At 42.7% G+C, this 26,737-nt stretch overlaps 1 protein-coding gene across 6 annotated transcripts in view; it reads left to right on the plus strand.

Moving 5' to 3' along the window:
• The window catches only part of LOC139531972 (voltage-dependent L-type calcium channel subunit beta-2-like), a 101,856-nt gene that overhangs the window by 18,722 nt on the left and 56,397 nt on the right, over nucleotides 1-26,737 (plus strand). The gene's annotated exons all lie outside the window — the stretch shown is intronic.

Below are 26,737 nucleotides of genomic sequence, written 5' to 3' on the forward strand. Positions count from 1 at the left end.
TGCATGCTCGTCGTCCTCACCAAGGTCTTGACCTGACTGCAGTTTAGCGTCATAACCAACTTTAGTTGGAAAATGCACACCTTCGATGGCCACTGGCACGCTGGAGAAGTGTGCTCTTCTCAGATGAATCCCGATTTCAACTGTACCTGGCACATAGAAGACAGCATGTATGGCGTCGTGTGGGCGAGCGGTTTGCTGATGTCAACGTTGTGAACAGCGTGCCCCATGGTGGCGATGTGGTTATGGTGTGGACAGACATAAGCTACTGACAACGAACACAACTGCATTTTATCGATGGCAATTAGAATACGCATAGAAACCGTGACGAGTTCCTGAGGCCCATTGTCGTGCCATTTATCCGCCACCATCACCTCATGTTGTAGCATGATAATTCACAGCCCCATGTTGCAAGGATCTGTACACAATTCCCGGAAGCTGAAAATGTCCAAGTTCTTCCATGTTCTGCGTACTCGCCAGACATGTCACCCATTGAACATGTTTGGGATGCTCTGGATTGATGTGTACGACAGCGTGTTCCAGTTCCCGACAATATCCAGCAACTTCGCACAGCCATTGAAGAGGAGTGGGACAACATTCCACGGGCCACAATCAACAGCCTGATCAACTCTATGCGAAGGAGATGTGTCACGCTGCATGAAGCAAATGGTGGTCAAACCAGATACTGACTGGTTTTTTGATCTACACCCCTACCTTTGTTTTAAAGATATCTTTATTCCCAGTGATGTGAAATCCATAGATTAGGGCCTAATTTATTTATTTATTTAAATTGGTTGATTTCCTTATATGAACTGTAATTCAGTCAAATCTTTGACCAAATCAAATCAAATGTTATTGGTTACATACGCATATTTAGCAGATGTTGTTGCGGGTGTAGCGAAATGCTTGTAACATTGTTGCATGTTGCGATTATATTTTGGTTAGCGTAATTTCCTGGTATTCTAAATATTGTGCCATGGCTTATGCTATCTGAATGACTCAAACATCAAACTTGCAGTGAAGCCGCTCAACATCCACATCACATTAGACGTCTAACAGACTCCCATCCAGAGGGACTCACAGATGCAACCAGAGTCAACACAGATCTCCCACAGGGTCAAAACCGAACCAGCGACCCATCAGCCCCAAGAGCTGCCCGAAAAAAACATCCGAGAACCCCCACCCACACACACTGCCCCCCCCCCAAGAAAAATAAAATCATTCCATCCCCCAAGCCCCCCCACCCCAATTCACCAACAACCAACAAAATGAACAAAAGAGAAAGACAAAGGAAAACAGAAAACAATAATGCAAAAAACAAAAGACTTCAAGGACAACAAAAATCATAACAGCACGGCTGTTTGGACATAAGCAGCCCGAAAAAACCTAGATTTTGCTATGCAGAAAAAACCCTGAGATACAAAAAGTCTTTGTCCAAAATGACACCCTATTCCCTATTTAGAATAGTTTAGTCACTACATAGTATAGGTATAATGTGGGATGAAGCCATAGAGGTTGTACATACATTTCTATGGATAAATGACACTAGTCCAATCAGCATATAACACATGCATTATGCTGCCAGTATAGCTGTTATAGCCGCTACTATATCAGACTACTTAAGTCTTTTAGCTGACATAATGGTTGTAAATTATCCTCTGCGACGACGACAACAAAAAAATACTAATTACCGCTCTTCCACAGTGGTTTCTGTTTAAGTCTTGGACCTCTATACCAGGCGGTGTCAGAGGAAAGCCCTAAAAATTGCCAAAGACTCCAGCCACCCTAGTCATAGACTGTTCTCTCTGCTACCGCATGGCAAGCGGTACCGGAGCGCCAAGTCTAGGTCCAAAAGGCTTCTTAACAGCTTCTACCCCCAAGCCATAAGACTCCTGAACAGCTAATCAAATGGCTACCCGGACTCTGTTTATATCCATGCATTGTCACTTTACCTCTACCTACAGTACATGTACATATTACCTCAATTACCTCGACTAACCTGTGCCCCCGCACATTGACTCTGTACCAGTACCCCCTGTATATAGCCTCGCTACTGTTATTTTATTGTTGCTCCTTAATTATTTGTTATTTTAAAAATGTTCTTCTTTATTTTTATATTTTTATTAAATGTTTTTTTTTTTTACCGTAGTTTATTTTAGTAAATACTTTCTTAACACTTTTTTTTCTTAAAACTACATTGTTGGTTAAGGGCTTGTAGGTAGTCATTTCACTGTAAGATTGTATTCGGCGCCTTTCGACAAATACAATTGGATTTGATTTGAAGTCACTTTGGCCATGTCTGCCCGGGACGCACACTCATGTTGCTGTGGTCTGGATTAACACTTACAAAAAAGCAGATTTTAATCTGAATGATGAGTGGATTAGTGCAGGGCTGCAGGCTGCAGGGGTTAGGCTTACTTCCCCTGTGCAGCTGGAGAGATGGCTGTTGTCCTACTACCTACACGGCAGGCTGGACACTCTGAGCAGGGACAAGAGCTCTCTGTGTGTGGGATGCTTTTGAAAATGCAGAAAGCCATTCTTTGTGGAAGAGTGACATGAATAAAGCATGTACAGTGGGGCAAAAAAGTATTTAGTCAGCCACCAATTGTGCAAGTTCTCCCACTTAAAAAGATGAGAGGCCTGTAATTTTCATCATAGGTACACTTCAACTATGACAGACAAAATGAGAAGAAAAATCCAGAAAATCACATTGTAGGATTTTTAATGAATCTATTTGCAAATTATGGTGGAAAATAAGTATTTGGTCAATAACAAAAGTTTATCTCAATACTTCAATACTTTGTTATATTGGCAATGACAGAGGTCAAACGTTTTCTTTAAGTCTTCACAAGGTTTTCACACACTGTTGCTGGTATTTTGGCCCATTCCTCCATGCAGATCTCCTCTAGAGCAGTGATGTTTTGGGGCTGTTGCTGGGCAACACGGACTTTCAACTCCCTCCAAAGATTTTCTATGGGGTTGAGATCTGGAGACTGGCTAGGCCACTCCAGGACCTTGAAATGCTTCTTACGAAGCCACTCCTTCGTTGCCCGGGCGGTGTGTTTGGGATCATTGTCATGCTGAAAGACCCAGCCACGTTTCATCTTCAATGCCCTTGCTGATGGAAGGAGGTTTTCACTCAAAATCTCACGATACATGGCCCCATTCATTCTTTCCTTTACACGGATCAGTCGTCCTGGTCCCTTTGCAGAAAAACAGCCCCAAAGCATGATGTTTCCACCCCCATGCCTCACAGTAGGTATGGTGTTCTTTGGATGCAACTCAGCATTCTTTGTCCTCCAAACACGACAAGTTGAGTTTTTACCAAAAAGTTCGATTTTGGTTTCATCTGACCATATGACATTCTCCCAATCTTCTTCTGGATCATCCAAATGCTCTCTAGCAAACTTCAGACGGGCCTGGACATGTACTGGCTTAAGCAGGGGGAAACGTCTGGCACTGCAGGATTTGAGTCCCTGGCGGCGTACATTTACATTTACATTTAAGTCATTTAGCAGACGCTCTTATCCAGAGCGACTTACAAATTGGTGCATTCACCTTATGATATCCAGTGGAACAACCACTTTACAATAGTGCATCTCAGTCTTTTAAGGGGGAGGGGGGGGTTAGAAGGATTACTTTATCCTATCCTAGGTATTCCTTAAAGAGGTGGGGTTTCAGGTGTCTCCGGAAGGTGGTGATTGACTCCGCTGACCTGGCGTCGTGAGGGAGTTTGTTCCACCATTGGGGTGCCAGAGCAGCGAACAGTTTTGACTGGGCTGAGCGGGAACTGTACTTCCTCAGAGGTAGGGAGGCGAGCAGGCCAGAGGTGGATGAACGCAGTGCCCTTGTTTGGGTGTAGGGCCTGATCAGAGCCTGAAGGTACGGAGGTGCCGTTCCCCTCACAGCTCCGTAGGCAAGCACCATGGTCTTGTAGCGGATGCGAGCTTCAACTGGAAGCCAGTGGAGAGAGCGGAGGAGCGGGGTGACGTGAGAGAACTTGGGAAGGTTGAACACCAGACGGGCTGCGGCGTTCTGGATGAGTTGTAGGGGTTTAATGGCACAGGCAGGGAGCCCAGCCAACAGCGAGTTGCAGTAATCCAGACGGGAGATGACAAGTGCCTGGATTAGGACCTGCGCCGCTTCCTGTGTGAGGCAGGGTCGTACTCTGCGAATGTTGTAGAGCATGAACCTACAGGAACGGGTCACCGCCTTGATGTGAGTTGAGAACGACAGGGTGTTGTCCAGGATGACGCCAAGGTTCTTAGCACTCTGGGAGGAGGACACAATGGAGTTGTCAACCGTGATGGCGAGATCATGGATCGTAGTGTGTTACTGATGGTAGGCTTTGTTACTTTGGTCCCAGCTCTCTGCAGGTCATTCACTAGGTCCCCCCGTGTGGTTCTGGGATTTTTGCTCACCGTTCTTGTGATCATTTTGACCCCACGGGGTGAGATCTTGCGTGGAGCCCCAGATCGAGGGAGATTATCAGTGGTCTTGTATGTCTTCCATTTCCTAATAATTGCTCCCACAGTTGATTTCTTCAAACCAAGCTGCGTACCTATTGCAGATTCACTCTTCCCAGCCTGGTGCAGGTCTACAATTTTGTTTCTGGTGTCCTTTGACAGCTCTTTGGTCTTGGCCATAGTGGAGTTTGGAGTGTGACTGTTTGAGGTTGTGGACAGTTGTCTTTTATACTGATAACAAGTTCAAACAGGTGCCATTAATACAGGTAACGAGTGGAGGACAGAGGAGCCTCTTAAAGAAGAAGTTACAGGTCTGTGAGAGCCAGAAATCTTGCTTGTTTGTAGGTGACCAAATACTTATTTTCCACCATAATTTGCAAATAAATTCATAAAAAATCCTACAATGTGATTTTCTGGATATTTTTTTCTCATTTTGTCTGTCATGGTTGAAGTGTACCTATGATGAAAATTACAGGCCTCTCTCATATTTTTAAGTGGGAGAACTTGCACAATTGGTGGCTGACTAAATACTTTTTTGCCCCACTGTATGGATTTCATTTGTGTGTATATATGGCTATTTTTCTAATGTAGACTACAGTATATGGTGTGGTAAGAGCTCAAGCATGTTCAAGTGATTCTAGCTGCTTTTGAACTCCGAGACTGCTTCCTTCCGTGACACACCACTCTTTCTATGTCACTCCTCTCACATGTTTCCAATATGGAGGCCCAAACCGCCGTTTTACGTCCGAAATGGGGCGGAACGCAATTCCGCTTGCGATGGAATTTGGAGCGCGAAAAGGGAGACCTTGCCGGATGGGACTCTTGTCTGACACTGACAAGTTGCAGACTGAAGGGCCAGGGCGGTCTTAGACACTCTGCACGGAAACTGGGCTAATTGAAGACAGCAGGCCCGGTCAAACTCCCTTTATTTTGTTTGCTTTTCCTGGTTCCACTTATGCAACAGGACTGGAGAGTAGTGCATTTGTAGCAGCGGAGGCTGCTGAGGGGAGGACGGCTCATAATAACATCTGGAACGGAGCGAATGGAATGATACCATTCCTACGCTCCAGCCATTACCACAAGCCCGCTCTCCCCAATTAAGGTGCTCCCAACTTCCTGTGATTTGTAGCCTGTATAAGAGTTTAGCAAAACAGTGAGTGTAGCAGCAACAGAGTAGACACAACTCCATAGGGGCAGTGTCCTGGACACAGATTAAGCCTAGTCCTGGACTAAAAAGCATTCTCAAGGGAGAACCTCCATTGAAAGTTCTTATTTGTCCAGGGCTAGGCTTAATCTGTGTCTGGGAAACCACCCCTTACTGTCTTGCAGGAAGTGTGGGGTGTTAGTACTGTAGGTGGTTTGGTGTGTGTGTGCTTGTGCCTTTAAGAGTATGCAAGGCCAGCGGTTGCGCAAGCTGTTTGATCGTGATGTATTGCTATTCAATACACTACTCTGTGTGTGTCCATGTCAGTATAGAATCTATCTACTCACTGTCCACTCCTGGAAGAAATCAAGTATTTCTTCACTTTAAGAGGTTATACTAAAACGATGCAGTCATTTTCTTCAAAGTATGTCACATTGGCTGGGTATGTGATGAAAGTGAACCAAATAAAGAGTGAGACAAGAGACAAGCGTCAGAGCATTTCATGGAATACTTTATTTTTCCCTGAAACATAAAGTTGAGCTCATGAATACTAGTGGTGAGATAATCTCCCCTGGCGAATGTGTGACCTGGAATTCCCAGTTTTCCACGCGTTGGGATGAGAGCCCAGAGCCGGAACGTCGGGCCAGAGCAGACACTTTGTATGGAGCTGGGTTTCCTTGGCAATGGATGTGCGTTCCTCCACTTTTCCCAAGAGTGGTAGGGAAACGTCCGGAAAAATGGGATGGCTAATTGACACCAGAAGACCCCAGAAATATCTCAGTTTCACGCAGGATTTTACAGGCTTTTTACATAATCTGTCATCTCACCCTCGGACTAGTGGAAACTGTGATATATGTCTGTGGAGGCCTTGTGTATGTATCGTAACTCACTGGCCTGGAAACAGTGATCTCAATGACACTCAGTGGTGGATGTGGACAGGTCTGTAGGGAGTTAGGTACTGCTGTTTAAAAACACTCACCGGGCTGGGTTGTATACATTAGCGCACACAGCAGCACAAATGTTTTGAAAAAAAGGTATATACTTTTCTTATTTGACAAATACAGGTTAGCCCCCCCCCTCCCCCGTTTTGGCTCATTTGGTTCCTAATGAAAACAATCCTGGAAATAGTGAAGATGGTGAAGTGGCACCACTCTCCTTTGGCTCGCCCTTTACTACTGTAGATTGATGCTTACGATCTTCACTTGTAATAGCATACTGGTGGTGTCTGATCAGGCTCCTATCAAAATACAGCTTTCCTCACTTTCTTATATCATTATCAACTCATCCTTAAATGGATTTTCCTTAGAGAAAAAATGAAGAATATAGTCGCGAGTGCTTGTCGTCATTTATATTCCTGTGTATACACTACGTTTTCAGTTCTGCGAGTTCTGCAGTAGGGTTGCGAAATTCCCATAACAAAAAAAACAAAAATACCAGGTATTCCACATATCCTGATTGGAACATTCCCAGAATCAGGAGGGAATAAAAAGGAAATCCGGAATCTTCTAACCATGATTTCTGGAAAACATGAATTTTGGGCAAATTACCGGAATGTCGCAATCCTACATCCATGACATGCTTGTTGGTTGGTAGCGTATGATTCATATGCAGTTCTTTTTATCACCCAATTCATTTCAGTTATGTCTCTGACTACTAACACATGTTAGGCTGGATCGTTGCTGTCACCAGAAAGTGCAAACTCTACCAAAAATGCTATCTGCCACATTCTTTTCATTAATCGTAGGCTATTTTCCAGCATAATAATGACATCCAAACAGAGCTGATGAGCAAGATAAATATCTAGAATAAATACTCATTCCCCTTTAGTATTGGGTGCGAATTAAGAACCGGGCTACTTCATATTTGAATACAGTAGGCGATAGGAAGAAAATGTGATGACTAAGTTCACACAAAATACATGTGTATACGCTCTTAGAAAAAAAAGGGTTCCAAAAGGGTTCTTCGCCTGTCCACATAGGAGAACCACGTCTGATTCCAAGTACAGTAGAACCCTTTTTGGTTCCAGGTAGAACGTTTTGAGGTTCCATGTAGATCCCTCTGTGGAAAGAGTTCTACATGGAACTCAAAAGGGCTCATCAAAGATTTCTCAGAATAACCCTTTTAGGTTCCAGGTAGCACCTTTATTTATAAGAGTGCACTTATGTGTTGATCAAATGCCTGGAAAATCAGGGAGGCTCCACTGTTCCATTGCTCCACCTTGATACTCACATTTGTTCATTCAGGTCAGTACCCGGAACAGTGCAAAGTATATACAGTATTCAGCTCCCAATTCCAATTTCAGAGCTGAATTAAATCCACTCAATTCCATTTCATGCCATCTACACTGACTCCTCCACTGTATATGACACCTCCTCTGGCTTGTGCTTCGACAACCTATATAGCCCATATCTATAAAACACACAGAGAAATGGCCCATCATCAAGATACCATTACGCACTTAGGGAGCGCCAGGCACGGCCCATGCCAATTTAATAACGGGCACCTCAGACCGCCTGTGCATCCACACTAAGTCAGGCGTCTCGTAAAAAAGGGAACAGATGCTTCTTAGCATCCAATTAAGAGTGGGGATGCAGAAGACTCCCTCTTCTCCTTCTCTTCCCTCTCCTCTGTGCACCAGGAGACGGTCATTACCCATATGGATACTTGAGCACAGTTAATTCGAGTGACAGACGTTAGAATTGTATTAGGGCTACATAAAATGTTACGTAAAGGCTACCATTAATTCTGAACCTGTAAACTTGTAGGATGGAGTGCTAATTGTTTGTTCATGATTATGCAGGTCTAGGTTGTTTGGAAGGTGTGTGTGTGTGTGTGTGTGTGTGTGTGTGTGTGTGTGTGTGTGTGTGTGTGTGTGTGTGTGTGTGTGTGTGTGTGTGTGTGTGTGTGTGTGTGTGTGTGTGTGTGTGTGTGTGTGTGTGTGTATGTGTGTGTGTGTGTGTGTGTGTGTGTGTGTGTGTGTGTGTGTGTGTGTGTGTGTGTGTGTGTGTCCATGCGTGTCACTGTAGAACAATTACTATCCAATATAAATGACCTACCTCAAAACGGCATCAAAACTGCAGTGATAGTTCCAAAACTAAGTCACAATCTTTTCAGTTGATCTGGATTGACATGTTGTATAAACAAATAGACAGGCGGCAAATGGAAAGAGAGGGGCAGGAGGTTGAGTGAGAGAATTTGTGAGCGTGAGAGAAGTTTATTGAGTAAGAGAAGGAGTGCAAGGGAGAGAGGCGGGCGAGATTGAGTTAGAGGGGTTAGAGTCAGTAAAAAACGGAGAGATGTCGAGATCGCGGTCAGATAGTGGGAGACTGGGTATAATTGTGTGGATAGAGGATAGTAAAGGCAAAGGCTGAAGGGTTGGGAATGATAAGAGAAAACAGAAGAAAATCTCATTCCTAGTTAGTTTACCCTCACCCCATTGGCTTCTTGTCAGAGTACCTATCTCTGCTTGGACGCCCTGGCAACAGGTGCCAGCCAGGCGAGAACACAAACAGTACCCTAGAGAGAGGGGGGAGAGAAGGATGGAGGAAGGGGGGAGAGAGAAAACGAGTTTGACGTGGGAGAGAAAGAGATGTGAGATCGAGGAGCTTCAGCAACACAAGGTAGGATGAGGATCGACCTGAGAGAGAGAGAGGGAGGGAGGGAGGGAGAGAGAGAGAGAGAGAGAGAGAGAGAGAGAGAGAGAGAGAGAGAGAGAGAGAGAAAAACCTAGACAGAGAATTGTCAGTAGATTTCCATAGCGAGTTACCAGGTCAGGTATTCCAGCGGATGCTCTCTTGACTCTCTCACCCTCTCGGAGTAATGCTGATCTCTGATCTGCCTGTCTGAGGATAACTTCATAACTCCGCCCTCTGTTACCAGCAGAATCAGTGTTTTCCTCCTAATGCTTCCATAAGCCCACCCGTGGGAGCCGCCGGCAAGGACCTGCTCAGCGATTGGACACTTTCCACTGTACAGCAGGAGGGCGGGTTATAAACCTGCCGGTTGGGGCGTTGCATATTCATCGCCAGCCATGAATACATAATCAGTCCAGGACGTTACTCTGGACTACCAGGAGGAAGAAGAAGAAGTGGATACAACTTTTGGAGGGAATTCGCTCTACTTTCTCAGGTCTTGACGATGGCGACGATTGCGCTGCTTGGAGAACCGGAAAGGTGTTGACACCTTGTTTTCTACTTGCCTTTCTTTGTCCTCCTCTTTTCCTGTGGGTGTGTTTGCAGTGCTGCGGTCGGATGTGTCCGCCAGTCCTGACAGATGTTGGAGTCGTCTAGAGCCGAGGAGGATTTTAATTTGACAGTTCGGAGGGCAGAAGACCCATGGCTGAGCTCCACCGCGGCCCCTTGGCCTTTACCCCCTGTCCCGCTCTCACCTGCCCGTCGAACTTACACCTACTGTGGGGCTAAGAGCCGCTAAGGAGGGGCTCCTCTCTCCATCCATGCTGCCAGGCTGCTCCTGTTGCCATGCTCAAACCACCCAAGAATAAAAATGTCTCCTGGGTAAGTGGGGTATGTGCAGGCGGTGCTCTGGAATGTAGGGCGTTTTCAGGGGAGGGAGGGGATGGAGGTGGAAGACACCTTACCCATTACTTACCTCTGTGCTTTGACTTGGAGCTCTAGGCGCTCTTCAAACCCATGAACAATCACTTGTTCCACATTTGCTCTGTCAGATATCACATTGAATCATAGCAATAGGTACACATGGATATTTAAAAGGTATTTCATTCTAAATTGTGACAGAATTAATTGTCAGGAAAGTGTTGCTCATTCAGTGTTCATTCTAATAGCGGCACTTGCGAGTTTAATGTTTGTTGAGCCAAAGTTCCCTCCACCTAGGCAGAAGTCAATCATGTTTAAAGGGGTTCTAACACCGTCAGAAAGCAGATGATTCACGTGTAGTTTTCTACCAGAAGAGCAAGTTCTATGCTTTTATTTTCCTAACCTAATTCAAAAAGCGCCGTCGCTGAAATTACAGTATCTGTATGTTAGTCCAGTTCGTTCATCGCCAGCTGTTATCTAAGCATGAAGTACTAATGAGAAGAAAAACCATTCCGCAGTTGAAATAGGCATTATTTCAATCTTCTAGCCCAGATTGGGGTTATGACAAAGTAGCAAACAACAATAACATTTGTTTTGGGGATTTGTCAAGCATTTCTGTAATCTTCAGATTTGACTTAATCTCTAGGAGTTGATTTGAAAAGAACAAAAAACTTGAGATTCACACCGGTACCCTGGGGGCAGTTGATAGTGGCAGGACTGGAGTGCAACCTGGGATAGATAGCTGTGGTTTTAGTTTTCTCCTGAGCCATCCAATGGCTATTTCAGGGGGAGGCTTTAGCGATTTAGGAATTATATAACTACTACATGCCCACTTTATGAGATCTGGCTACATGCCCACTTTATGAGATCTGGCCATGCCCAGCCCAGATAACAATCAATCAGTCCATTACTTTGTCTTTTCATGACAGCAATGTTTGTAAAAATAAATAAATCAATAAATGTTATGTCAACTTGAAAGTCAGTGACATTAGAGATGCATGTGTGTTTGTCTGGGGAAAGCATTGTCTCCATTAGCTGATGAGTATAATCGGGAGGGACGCAGAAAGTTTACCATGAACCCCATGATAAATAATCCAGTCATGTGATTGAAATGCCATTCTGGGAGCACGGGTTCTTAATGTATTTTCGGTAAGAGGTAGACTATAGGTATTATTGGTTTGAGGTAGACTATAAGTCCGTTTAAAATGTTCATGTCTGCAGGACGGACAATGGGAAGGTATTGGGCGTGTGCGTATACCTATGCTTGTTATTAGCTTACATGTATGCCCATTCACTGTAGTGATTGTCCTTAGAGTATGAATGTGTACTTGCTCAGTATTTGTGGGTTTGCACAATTGTTATCTGAATGTGCATTTACAAAACTATGTATGTAGGGCCTATTAAGTTTGTGTGTGGGGGAGTGTGTTTCATTTCTGACTCTGGGCCAGTGCAGATGGATCAGGGGAGATTAGAGAGAGAGGGAGAGAGAGGAGAGAGAGAGGAGTGAGAGAGTGAGAGAGTGAGAGAGAGAGAGAGAGAGGAGAGAGAGAGAGAGAGAGAGAGAGAGAGATTTTGCTCAGATTAAATCAGCTAGATGGGGAGGGGCTTAGTCTGGTGCCCGGTTACCCACGAGCATCTCTGTTCTCCTCAGACTCTTCACCTATTTCTCTCTCTCTTTCATCTCTCTCTCTCTTTCTCTCTCTCTCTCCCTCTCACTCCTTCTTTCTCTATTTCTCTGCGTGTCTCTGTTTCCGCAGGAGGCCAATAATGAGGCAGAGATAGCTATGATACCACAACCTCAACTCAAAAACTTAAATCTCACTCATTCATCTTTTCAATTATGTAAATAATTATTACCTCAATTAATTGTAACCTCTGGGTGAAATGATATGGAAAGGTTAGATGTAGGGAACCTGAGGCTAGACCAGCTGTATAGCATCTGATTTATGCTTTAAGACATGCAGTCTTGTTTTGTGGTACATCATTATGTTAGTTCACACCCTTGTGTGTGCTTTTCGCAGGTTGACATTTATTGGGATGAGTCTTGTTCTGGAGGCAGAACTGAGCAAATACCGTTAGACGTGCCAGCTGCAAAGTCAAAATTGTCTATATTGTAAAAATGTATGAAAACAACAATGTGCTTTTTGGTGTTAATCTCAGGTGAGGGTTAGCCATTACACGGAGCCCAAACCGGCTGTGCGCGTGCGCCATTGTGCGCCATCGTGCATACATTTATTTTGTCCCCCTACACCAAACGTGATCACGACACACAGGTTAAAATATCAAAACAAACTCTGAACCAATGACATTAATTTGGGGACAGGTCGAAAAGCATTAAACATGTATGGCTAGTTAACTTGCACTTGCTAGATAATTTGTCCTATTTAGCTAGCTTGCTGTTGCAAGCTAATTTGTTCTGGGATATAAACATTGAGTTGTTATTTTAACAGAAATGCACAAGGTCCTCTTCTCCGACAATTAATCCGCACATAAAACGGTCAACCGAATCGTTTCTAGTCATTTCTCCTCCTTCCAGGCTTTTTCATCTTTGAACTTATATGGTGATTGGCATCTAAACTTTCATAGTATTACCACGACAACCGGCAACACAGTTCGTCTTTCAATCACCCACGTGGGTATAACCAATGAGGAGATGGCACGTGGGTACCTGTTTCTATAAACCAATGAGGAGATGGGAGAGGCAGGACTTGCAGCGCGATCTGCGTCAGAATAGAAAGGACTTCTATTTTAGCCCTTGGCAACGCAGACGCTCGTTGACGCGCCGAGAAGTGTGGGTGCAATAATTGAATAATATAGATTCCTACATTTATTTTGCAACGCTCGCGCACGCGATGCAAGCAGTGTAGTCAGGGTATTAGGGTTAGCAGTGTGGTTAAGGTTAGGGTTAGGTTTAAGTTAGGATTAGGTTCAGATTTTATGACTTTGTGGCTGTGCCAGCTCGTGACCACTCTGCAGAGCTGCCTCCAGAACACGATTCATGACGTAAATCTTACCTGCGTGCTTTTCCACTCTGAACCATATTGTGAGTGTGTGCATAAACATTGGTGTATTTTGTGTGTTTTCCTCCAGAGGGAGAGGGAGGAAACCCATATGGTGTGTACATGCTGCTTTCTACATTCTATCCTCGTGCTGCACCTGAATGATATGGAACAGTGCAGTAATTGGGTGGAGTCTGATCAAGTTGGCAGTGAAATCGCTAGGCCATAGACAACAGTAGTCAACCTGGACTAATCTACAATAGAATCAGGTACAATATTCAATAGAGTTGGATCATCATCAAATCCGCCATCTAGCCAGATACTCCAGGTGAGCATTCACAGATAAAACAACAGCAAATGAACAAGCCATCAACATCTGCATGATGAAGGAGTGAGATGAGTGCGTGTGGTGAGAGTGTAAGATGTGTGTGTAAAGACTGTGAGAGATGTGTGTGTAAAGACTGTGAGAGATGTGTGTGTAAAGACTGAGAGATGTGTCTGCAAGAGATGCGACAAGTGTGTGTGTGCGGTAAGGGAGCTCAGGGCTGGGCTGACCGGCCGGCCGGTCAGCCCAGGCGACAGATGTCACACTATCAAATTAAAGCCTAATGCCCAGAGAGCTGAAGAAAAACACTGGAGCGAACCATGACACCGATGATGTCTCTCACGGCTGCCTAGCTCCATGTGTGTGTAGTGGGTGTTTGTGTGTATGGGTATGCTCAGAGGCACCGGCCCCGCGGTGTGTGTGTATATGTGTGTGTGTATCTGCCCCAGAGATCCTCAGATGGGCTCAGTCAACAACAGGCGTGTAATTTCCAGTTGAAGACGCTCCTGAGAACAGACCTTGCCGGGGCTGACAACAATCTCCTTTCCTGGCTATGGAAGCTAACTGGCCAGACAGCAGAGCATCCTTAGTTTTGGGATTGGTCGATCGGTTTAATGGAGAGCGACTTGTCAGTAGAGCTTAACTTTTTTTAGCGTTTAATTCCATTTTGACTGAGGGGTAAAATAGGTTGGGTATTTTTTTTTTTATGCTTGTACCCCTGGGTTATGGTACTCTGATCAAATCCATGGGATTTCCATAATTCATTGCAGTCGCATTGAAACAGAGAGGTAGCGACACAGGTGTCTCTGGCAGTCTGGGACGGCGAGCATGTCGAAGAAGCCAAAGGTAAAATATCAACAGTTATTCAGAATGGTGGACCTCTGTCTTTGTGTTAGTGGGATGGTTTATTTCTGGCTTAGAGAAGTCATTATTTTGTATTTTGTCATGTTTACTTTGTAGGCTACAGACTTCTTTGTTTCATGTGTTTGTTTCAGTACCTAGCTTTTGTGTAATTTGGCCTTGGTGTATGCAGGTGTGTCTGTGTGGCTAGAACATGTATGTGAACTCTGTAACTTCGATTTGAAGAAGACAGACTCAGATGAAAGGCAGTTACTATAACTATAGTTCTTACTCATGCTGGAGTGTCTCTCATCCTACCACTGGGTTGTATTCATTAGGGCATGCAATGGAAAACGTTTTGCAACAGAACATGGAAATGTGCATTTCTTATTGAACAAATCCATGTAGTCCCTTCCTGTTTTAGTCCGTATTCTTCCGGTTTGGTGCCTTATAAATTTGAACAAGGTATGAATGAGACCTCTCTTTGGCTGAAAGATCTGTAGGCTATTTCCATAACATCACCAGTGGACTTGGTGTTTCCATATATTTTCATATAGGCCTCTATTATAGTTGTCATTGTTTTATGCTAACACTGACAAACAGTGTTTGTCCGCCAAGAAGAAGGATGGCGATAGTTTCTTTCTCGGTCAATCCTGGATTGGTGCAAGACGCTTTAAATCTCCATTCCGAGAAGCAATCATTACAAAGTGAGAAGGAGATCAAATAGACTTGGAGCCATTGCACTCGTGGGTTGTTGCTCTTCTACAGAGGCTAGAGTTTGACACATCATGTGACTGCCCTGTATCATATTCTGTGTCCTCTATTTCAGAGATGGTTGATGCTCAGACACTTTGCCTATGGTACCCTTAAAACTGACTTAAAGACTCTGATTTGTGTGCGTACGTGTGTGTGCATGGGTGTGTGTTTGTGTGGGTGTATGTATTTGTGTGTGTGTGCCTGTGAATTTCACGTCATAGCAGCATAACAGAGACATTCCTTCCACTCATCCAGCTAATTAATGAGGACAGTGCCACGGTACCCTGCCCTCAAACCACTAGGGGGATAGGAGTCTGTCTGTCTATCTGTCTGTCTGTGGGCGATTCCACGCCAGTGTAAGCATAACATATTTTTGGTATGTCACGTTGTTCTGCCAACTCTCACATAGAAACTTCATTGGGGGGAACGATGTTTGATATGCTTTTTACATTTGAATCACAATAATTTTCATGATGTAAGCGGCCATATTAGGCCCTTTTTAGACCTATACATTCCTCCTGTAACACCCTATGATCCGTGAACCGTACATGGTACAGACAGCATCTTGGTGTCATTAAACTCATTGTAGTGTGGAAGGACTATGTTTAGATTCTGAAATAAAACAATTCACATTAATTTATTCAAGAAAGTACCCCTTTGCTTATGTTTAGACGTATTGGTACTTTTGGATATATGACCCATCTTATACATAGAAACTGACATTATAGGTCATTAACCAATCACAGCCCTCCTTTACATTCAGCAAATTACTAGCAGAGGAAGTTCGCTTTGAATCTAATTTCCCATTCCCTGTGTTGGTGGTGTTCATAAAATGTATAATAACTTCAAAAGTAGGAGAGAGCCCATCTTGGACATGTGATGTACTTGTAAAGTATATTATTCCAAACAATATGACTTAAAATAGGCTAAATGGGGTACTTTTGAGATATTCATTTTAATACGTTTCATCGTGAATAAATGAACGTGAAAACGTTTCTTTCAGAATCTACACATAGTCCTTATTTTAGAGCACACTGTACTGATTATAATGACACCAAGATGCAGTGATGGAAAAAGTACCCACTTGTCATACTTGAGTAAAAGTGAAGATACCTTAATAGAGAATTAATCAAGTAAAAATGAAAGTCACTCAGTAAAATACTACTTGAGTAAAAGTCTAAAAGTATTTGGTTTGAATATACTTAAGTATCAAAAGAACATGTAATTGCTAAAATATACTTAAGTGTCAAAAGTAAAAGTATAAATCATTTCAAATTCCTTATTGTAGGCAAACCAGATGGCACCAAATACTTTTTTTATTTTTTTATTTTTTTTTACAGCTAGCCAGGGGCACACACCAACATTCAGACATCATTTACAAATGAAGCATGTGTGTTTAGTTAGATCAGAGGCCGTAGGGATGACCAGGGATGTTCTCTTGATAAGTGCACGAATTGGACCATTTTTCTTTCCTGCTATGCATTCAAAATGTAACGAGTACTTTTGGGTGTAAGGGAAAATGTAATGGAGTAAAAAGTACATTTTCTTTAGGAATGTAGTGAAGTAAAAGTTGTCAAAAATATAAATAGTAAAGTACAGATATCCCAAAAAACTACTTAAGTAGTACTTTAAAGTATTTGTACTTAAGTACCACTGCCAAGATGTTGTCTGTATCATGTACGGTTTACAGATCATAGGGTCTTAAATGAGGCATGTATAGGTCAAAACATTTCCTAAAATTGCCACTTTCATCATGATTTTTTATTTGTATTATTTGTTATACAAATGTCAAAAGCATGTCGAACATCCTTCCTCCCAATGAAGTTTCTATGTGAGAATTGCCAGAACAATCTGAGAAACCAAAAATATTTTCTGCTTACGCTGGCGTGGAATCTGTTTGTCTGGTGGTCTGTTTGTCTGATGGTAGTGCCTGCCTGCCTGCCTGTCTGTATTTCTGTCTGTCTGTCAATTCCCTCCATTGCAGTGTGTGTGTGTACATGTGCATGCGTGTCTGGCATGCATGCGTACGTGCGGGTTACGTTTGTTTGCGTGCCTGTGTGCCTGACTATATCGGGACAGCAGTCCTAGCTAATTTACCCGGCTGAAGAGTTTCTCATAGGGGTCCATGTGGGACAGCCAATGTGTTCAGTAAGCGTAAAGTGACTCAGTGTTCAGTTTAGCACATAGCCACTTCTACATTGGTGCAGTGATCTGCATAGCTGTCTGTTGTGTGGGCTAGTATGTGCTAATCTGTTCTGGTGTTGGTAGCCTAGTCTCTATTCATTAAGCACTTTCTTATCTGTGCTCATGATTCTGATTCCCCTTGGGATGCTGGACAAGCCTCCAATAGAACCAAAGCCTCCAAGAAGCAAACACCTGGTTTTGAGGGTAAGCTTTGCTTTCTGATTTTCATAATGAACGTAGGTATTGAGCTTTGCATGGCTTTTCTGGTTGGGCTCAATTGCATATTTCAATTCAGTCAATCCGGGAAGTAAACTGACATTCCAATTCCATTGAAAAGCATTGAGGGAAATTGGAATTGGACCCAACCCTGTTTCTGAGTAGACTACACATTCAGTAGAATACATGTGATTTTCTCATAGTGTGTCTGGCGTACCTCACTGTGAGTGTTGAGTTCAAATGTTCTCACAGAGGTGGGCTCTCTGTGTGGCTCTCCTCCCCTTCTATGTGTTTGTACAAGAGGTAACTCGAAGTAGAGATACAGACAAAGATATTTTTCAGTAGGCCTAATGAAGGTAATAGATTTGATTTGACAGCCCTTGCTGAATGCACAGTGCATTAATAAACAGAAGTGATTAGGAAAATGTTACGTGGAATGTAAATGTAATGTGAAATCATGAACTTTTTCCCCCCAGTATTTTGTAAGATTTGACAGATGAGGAGTGTTGGCACATTTATGTGTGCTATTTGTTACCAGGTTGAGCGTGATTGTGATTTAGCGCCTATGGGCAGCACAGCTCTTTAGTGGCTGAGAGCTGAGAGAGACAGCAGTGCAGTGAGCAGCTGGGTCTCTCTCTCCATTTTCCATATCGCTCTTCCTATCTCTTAACCTTCTCCCTCCCTCCCTCCTCTCTCTCTCACACACTTCCGCCTCTATATTTCTGTAATTAGAGCTAATCAGTCCTGGGGCGCCAGGGCATTGCCCATGTAACTAAGGTAACCTCTCTCAGATGCTGCTCTGCTCTGCCCCGGGGAGTGGTTCATTAGGACTCACTGTTCTCCAGTCAGAGGATAATGAGCATATGCTCTTTGGGTGCAGCATTACATTGCTTGCTCAGAGTAACAATCATAGCTTTTCGGTTTCACTGGCATAGCACATAAGGGGGTTCTAAAAATGCGAGAAAAGCCCATTGGGCATATATTACCAGAATGCTAACAACATTAGCACAAACCTATAGCGAAATCATATAGACGCTGTTAGCTAAATGCTAACGAGCGAAAACAAACAAACTAATTGCAAAGACAGGCAAATCCAGCTCATAAAGTTATATAAGCATAGCTAGTAGCTACTATTTTCGGGGAGTGTGGACATTTACAAGCGAAAGTGAACGAGAGAAATTGTGCAAATTAACAAAGTTGTAATGAATGCTTTCTGAAGGAAGAGCAACATGTGTACATGGAGCAGATGAAAAGAAGAATGGAGAAAATAACGCTAGTAGGAAGCACAGGGGTAAAAAATGGCAGCCGTACAGAAAACTCATCCAGGGCTCTTTGACTTCTGGCAGAAAGCCATTGTAAGATATCTGATGGCAAACATATGCACACAAGTGTTACTTCATCACCTCAGGTGCGCCGCACGACAGACACTCACTGATAGATATAGAACTTTGCGGACTCACCAGCTCGCTTTCTCCCATTGTGCTATTTACATAAAAAACATGTGACTGGCTCAACTGTTCTAGGGAACTACGGTAAGCTTCATCATTTAAAATAATGTGACCGGTGAAATGAAGAAAGCATCCTGCTTTATCGCCTAAGATATTGCACAAGTTGACTGCAGGTAATAACTTAAGTAGCTACAAATATTTAAAATGTATTGAAAAATGTCAAATCGTTTTGACGGTATTGAGAGTACTGAAAAAACCATCCTGGGGCTTTTTCAAAATACCCCGGTGTACGGTATATACTTGTACGTAAAACATCCTTAATAGATTTGACCATTTCACTAGGGATGCACGATATATCGGTAAGCATATCGGAATCGGCCGATATTAGATAAAAATGCCAACATCGGCATCGGCCTGTTGTCTAGCTTAACGGCGATGTCAAAGCTGACATGCACACATATACAACGTAGGTAGATGACGTAATGACGCCACTAAAAATATAGCGCTACACGTGCAACACCGCATTCCTAACCTAGCCCACAATGTCTGCTGTGTGGATCGAGCAGTCAACAGGTCGAGCAGTAAGAAAATTTCAGCGAGACAACTCAAAGGCGAAATCCATTAACGCGAAGATAATGAAATTCATTGCCCTTGACAATCAACCGTTCTCTGTTGTGGATGATGTTGGCTTTCGCAGACTGGTCGAGCACCTCCAGCCCCGGTACACACTATCAAGTAGGCGCTATTTTTCAGATGTTACCCTACCGGAGTTACACAGTATTGTTGAAACACACATCCATTAGCTACTTGCTATGGGCGTCACTGCTATTAGCTTCACGACTGACATTTGGACCAGCGATGTCAGCCCCATGAGCATGCTGAGTCTGACAGCACAGTGGGTCGACAAGGATTTCGCACTGAGGAAAGCCGTATTGCATGCTCAAGAATGTGCTGGTCCTCATACCGCTGCTGCCATTTCAATGGCATTTGAGAACATGTTTGAAACTTGTAAACATGAACACACTCCTAGCTCCATTCGAACAACTGACTTGAGAAACAAGCTCATCAACTGTGTCTGCAGCAGACGTGATACCCTCTGTCATGGCATTGAAACGCCTGCTCAACAAAAATGCCGACACAGACCGTCGGGTTAACTTGGAAAAGTACTTTACTAGATGCTGTGAACAAGCGATTCGGTGGCATTCTCTCTGAGCCTCTTTACTGTGTCGCCACCATGCTCGATGCTAGGTACAAGGACCGATACTTCGATGCAGATAAGAAACAGGATTTACGTGAAGTGTTAGACACAGCTGGACAAGATGGAAACGGACACAGTGACAGTGTGCACCAAGGAAGAGAGGCCACGGACAGACAGCTGAAACTTCACTGCTTGACATGTCTGATGAAATCCTGGTTGAGAATGAAACAACTGAACAAGTAAGAGAAAGAAATAGGTTTTGATTATGTTTTACTGGTAATGGGAACATTCGTAAATGCCAACAAAATAACTTTTTGGTCAGTGTGTGTGTGTGTTTCAACCATTTAACTGTGCTAGAATGCTTAAAATGCCGCTAAAATGTTAAAATATCAGGTATTGTATCAGGTTTTTTGGCAAGGAAAATATCGGATTTCGATATCGGCCAAAAATGTAATATCGGTGCATCCCTACATTTCACTATTGTTTTTATTCTCCCCTTCAAAAATTGGACTGATAAAAAGTTGTATGTATTTTTTTTGTCCTAGCAATTCAGAGAATTGGACAATTGGAAGTGTTTGTGGGGGTTTTCCCCAAGCAATTCAGAGAATTGGACAATTGGAAGTGTTTGTGGGTTTTTTCTCCTAGGAATTCAAATTGATTGCACAGAGTGTAATCTTGGAGCATTTCATTTGTGTAATAGGATTGTTGGCAAGAGAAAACCCCCTAGGAAGAAGTGCTACAGATTGGAGAAAGCTCTTTAATAATCTAATAGTGGCTTATTCTAGCCCATTAGTGTTACACCAGTGTTCTTGTTGACTTTACAAAAACGTCCACTCTCATTTAATGGGATTTTACAGATTAACAATGGAAGAAGTGAACATACTGTAAGAAATACAGTCATAGTGTAGTTTGTTCATTATGATTTATTATATCGTTGTCACGGACATCGTAGTGAGGAGACCAAAGCGCAGCGTGATGTGAATACATCTTCTTTAATGAAACGAAGAACACTTAACAAACTAATACAAAACAACAAAACGAACGTAAACGCTAAATGACACGAGTGCAGACATGCAACATCACCTAGACAATCACCCACTAACCAAACTGGAAAATGGCAACCTAAATAGGATCCCCAATCAGAGACAATGATAAACAGCTGCCTCTGATTGGGAACCAATCTAGGCCACCATAGACCTACATAATGCCTAGACTACACACACACACCTAGACATACCCAAAACCTTAGACAAGACAAAAACACACATACCACCCTCGTCACACCCTGACCTAACCAAAATAATAAAGAAAAGAAAGATAACTAAGGTAAGGGCGTGACAATCGTTCCACAAAGGAATGTGCAATTGATCAATTAGGCTGCATTTACATAGGCAGCTCAATTCAGATTTTTGACCTAATTATTGGCAAAAGAGCTGATATGATTTATCAAAAGACCAATTAGTGGAAAAATATCAGAATTAGGCTGCCTGTGTAAACACAGCCTTAGAGCTCTTTGGGCCTGTTTGGGTGGTTGAATAAGATCGATTTGATGTTTGCTCAGTGCCCGTATTCACAAATCGGCTCTGAGTCTGATCTAGGATCAGTTTTGCCTTTTAGAACATAGTGAATGAGATTACACAGACTGGGGACCTGATCCTAGATCATCACTCATAGTCTGAGACGCTTTATGGATATGGTCCCTACTTTGGGATATTGAGTCGATATGTGAACTGAGTTTAAGGAGCGAGTAGAAAAATGCCTTTTATGATTTATACAGTAGCTCATATTGATAACCAGTGTCTCTTCCAGGGGTGAGGAACTGTTTCCGGGCAGGTTATTTTGGGAGGGAATGGAAGCTGAGTGGTTTGAAAACCATGGTTATTTTTATTTGTTTCATTTTTTATAGTTTTGAACCTTTTTTGTGAATGTAATGAATTTAGAATGCCACAGGGCACTTCCACTTGTCCACATTCTTATTTTAGCCAATGAGAGAATGTGGGTTTTCCATCTCCCACAACTACCAGTCAGTCACCGCCTCTCTCTCAGGGTTTGTCCCAAATGGCACCCTATCCCCTATACCAGGGTTTCCCAACTGGCAGTCCGCGGGGTGGTTTGATTTGGCCCCAAGTTTTCTGAGCAAAAAAATTATATATATATTTTTTTCATTGTTTGAAATAAAAGACTGGGAAAAATACCAGGAAATCTGCTCCAAGTGATTTTTGTTTAAGAAATCAGTTCCCAACTATTGCCATGCATAATAGAAATACACATTATTATGTTTTAGTCAAACATAACTTTTTGGGCTTTTTGCGGTCAATTTGCAGTCTACAAATGATTTGTAATTATGTTCCAGGCCCCCGACAATCTGCTCAAGAAAAAAAACGGCTCGTGGCTGAATCTAGTTGATGATCCCTGCCCTATACCCTATTGCCCTGGTAAAAAGTAGTCCACTATATAGGGAATAGGGTGCCATTTGGGACGCGGCCTCAGTATTGATGCTGATGTAACCGGGACAAGTCTTCATTTTACATATGCTTTAGGGATGATGGCAACGTTATGCCAGTTTGTTCATGAGAGGTCATATTTTGTAGATATGGCAGAACAAGAGGACAATTGATCTGTTCAAACCTTGGCTCAACCCACCCCAATTACTGATATCTGTCGTACGCACGCACGCACTCACACACACACACACATAGTTAGATGATCACAGAGAACACACTCACATCCTCCTCATTAAAACCCAATAATTAGCTAATAAACCCTCAGTACACTGGCAATCAATGAACAGCATCTTCTACACCTTCTGTGCTTCTACACCTGCATTGCTTGCTTTTTGGGGTTTTAGGCTGGGTTTCTGTACAGCACTTTGAGATATCAGCTGATGTAAGAAGGGCTTTATAAATACATTTGATTTGATTTGATCTTATAATGAGGATAGAAAATGTACAGAAGTTTTTCTCCGTCACATGAAAGGAACTCTAAAATTGATAAATCAACATATCCCCAAGCAACTGGGAGAGTGTGAGCAATCAGCTTTGTACAACAGCGAACCAATCAGTTGGTAAAGTGGGGCCGACACGAGGAGCAACTTCGAGACGCAAACGAAAGTAATGAACAGTTAAAGGCTTTCCAGGAAAACATTGCTAAAATGCTCTCAATGCACACCAAAACAAACTAACTGCTACAATCTGTTACTATTACAAAAGTAGATTCCCTCGAAAAGAAAGCCGAGGCTATCGTGTAAGACACACAAACAGGGCATGCGCATGAACAAACAAATAACCAAATCAGCCTTTTGAAAACAAAGTTGCAAAGTTTAGAAGATGAATTGAGAATATTGTCCTAAACGGAAGATGAGGAAAAAGGAGACCTTTCCAACTATGCGATATCAGAGGAACTTGACATGGATATATCACCAGAAGATCTGTAACGATGCCATAGGATCAGCTTGAAACAGAATAATGCTAAATACCCAAGCTTGGTAATCTTCAGACTGTGGAACTATCAGACCAAAATAAACATTCTGAGAGCACAGGGGGAAAGGAGATCAAAATCCAGGGCCGGATTTCTCTCCAAATAATTGTTCTTCTCTATGAAGTAATGAGAGAAGTAGCCAATGCCAATGGGTTACATGGACGCTGAAAGACAATTCAAAGGGGGAAATATACCATGTATGTCAACTGTACTATTGATGTGCGTTTGTGTGGATGTGTATATGAATGGGAGTTTGAGGGAAGAGTGAGGGATGGTGAATATGAATATGTGGAAGAGGGTGGAAGAGAATGGATGTTTGGATGCATAGGGTATACAGTATTTTTTTTTTTTTTAAATAGTTTTTTTCCATTTAGGTACAGTAAGTCAGTTAAGAACATATTTTTATTTTACTATGACAGCCTACCCCGGCCAAACCCTCCCCTAACCCGGATGATGCTGGGCCAATTGTGTGCCACCCTATGGGACTCCAGATCACGGCCAGTTATGATACAGCCTGGGATCGAACCAGGGTCTGTAGTGACACCTCTAGCACTGAGTTGCAGTTCCTTAGACCGCTGCTCCACTCGGGGGCCTTAATATAATAAATGTTCGCATCTATCTACGCGCTCTCCTCCTCTCAACTTTTTATTTCGCTTGTGGACTGCAGTGACCATATTACCGCCACACCAGCGGTCACGAGTCATGAAGGCAGTCAAATTCCACGTGACCGTTTAGTCACGGTAAGTAGGCTCCTCCAAGCTCTGATGCTGCTGATGGTCATTAGTAGCCTACAAAACTTACTAACTGCATGGTACTCAGGACTCTATTGTCCCTCTAATCACCCTGACATCAATGCAAATGTCTTCAAAAATCTAATCAAACACTTCATGAGAGCCCATGAGCTCATGTTGTGCAACATTTCCATAGGCTATGCAACTGTGAGAGAAAACAGAGTGATGGCCTTTACTAAAAAGAGGAGAATCCCATTAGCTTTCTATAGGCTAGGCCTACTATATTTATTTCTCAACTTTCCTAATTTTAAGCACATTGCTTATATTTACAACAAAAGTATAGCCTACCTGACTGGCATTAAAATAAACCACGGGGAAAGCGTCCTCCATTCGCTATTTAAAAGCATAGATAACATTTTTCTCCCCCGCTGACCCTGTTTCAATACAGGTGCATGACATATATTATTTAGTATATGTAAAGACAAGATTAAATCAAAAATAGTCTGCTATGTGACAATATTAGCCTGTCACTTGTGAATTATATATTATAACTTGAAAATGATGCCCAGCATAAGAAACAATGCCTTTTTTGAATCATAGTCGCACACCTCATTTAGCCCAGCCCATAGGCCTATATGTTTTAATAAGGTTTGTATCACAACTAAAGTGGCCAAATAACTTCTTAAAATTAAGCATATTAATCCGCTTTACAAGGGGTGTAGAGCCTAACTGGCAGCTTTTTTCAGTTGTATTCTTCATACTATTAAATAATGCCACGGAATTCTAAGTGAATCTTGTTTTCTAAATGAACTAGTGTAGCCCACAGCCATTCGGGCATAGCCAGATCAGGACCTAACATAAGGACAACTCAGAGTATGCTATTCTGTCCTTTTGAAATAGACTACATTTTCTTCATATCATGCTTCTTTAGAACTGTCTAAAATAAGAAATGTATTTATTGTGAAGGTGTAGGCTATATTACATGGATTTATTATACTTTTTATTATGTAAATGTTCCAAAGATCTGTATCAGTGGCTTGTAGGCTATGTGTGGAAGCCAGGAGATGTGTTTATGTAAATGAACGTTCAATTACCGTGAGACTGACAGTTATTTGCTTGATAATCACCAGCTGTCTAAATTTCGTGACCGCCACAGCCCTATCTGTGACCAGGGGAAAAAACCTTTCCATGCCAAACCTTCATATCATGACCACTAACCGCTACACACAGCCTTCATTGTTGTCACGTCATAGTCAACATACTGTATATACTAGAACTAACGCGTTAGTCAACCCGCTATAATCGTGCAGTACAGTGTACAGTCAGCAGCAAGCAGTTTAGCAGTTACACCAGTGGGCCCCGGTGGCAATGCATTTATAAAACCAAAAGCTTACCTTGAATTGGAACAGTTCCAGTGTTGGATAGCCATAGCCAGCTAGCTAACATAGCATCCCTCGCTGTTTAAGCCGGGTGTTTGAGTCGGCTAAACTAGATAGCTGCATTCGATGCTAGCTAAGTAAGTGAAAGTGAAAAGAAATATACTACGAAATATAGCTAGCTCTCTCTTGCTTTTCCTTAATTTTGTAAAAAATTTATTTGTTCAAAACTGTTCAACTATTGTCTTTCTCTCTCTGATTCAACTACTCACCACATGTTATGCACTGCAGTGCTAGCTAGCTGTAGCTTATGCTTTCAGTACTAGATTCATTCTCTGACCCTTTGATTGGGTGAACAACGTGTCAGTTTATACTGCAAGAGCTTTGATAGGTTGGAGGATGTCCTCCGGAAGTTACCATAATTACTGTGCAAGTCTATGGAATGGGGTGAGAACCATGAGCCTACTAGGTTTTGTATTTGTTTTGTTATACCAGATATATAACCTGGTTACCAGGCGTGTTCTGTAGAGTAGGGGCTTAACTGGTGGTCGTGGATCACTGTCCTGACGAGGCAATAGTCTCTAACACTGCCCAGCACACGCTCTGGATTATAATCTTTGGAAAGGGGTTAAAGCAGAGCAAACAGTCACATAATCTAGTAGGATTTACCCGCCAAACACGTGGTTCTCTCAATGTCTCTCTCTCTCTGGGGTGTATTCACTAGGAACCAAACAGAACCAAAGATGGAGGGACCAACCTGAATTTGTCCATTAGAAACTCGTTTTCATTGCAAAACGTTTTGCAACTGTTTGGTATCGTTTGGACTAACGATTACACCACTGGGCAATGCCAGGTGGCTGAGGAGGAGTGGTGTATCATGGGATTTGTATCATGGGATTTGCTATAGGCCTGCTTATCCCACTTCTGACACCATGATGCGTTAAAGTTATATGGATGAGAGAGTGAGACGTGAGTCAAGTGATCAATGAGAAAATATATTGGCAACAATACTTGAACTTGACCAATA

The sequence above is a fragment of the Salvelinus alpinus genome, chromosome 10 (assembly GCF_045679555.1).
Source record: "Salvelinus alpinus chromosome 10, SLU_Salpinus.1, whole genome shotgun sequence".
Taxonomy (NCBI): domain Eukaryota; kingdom Metazoa; phylum Chordata; class Actinopteri; order Salmoniformes; family Salmonidae; genus Salvelinus; species Salvelinus alpinus.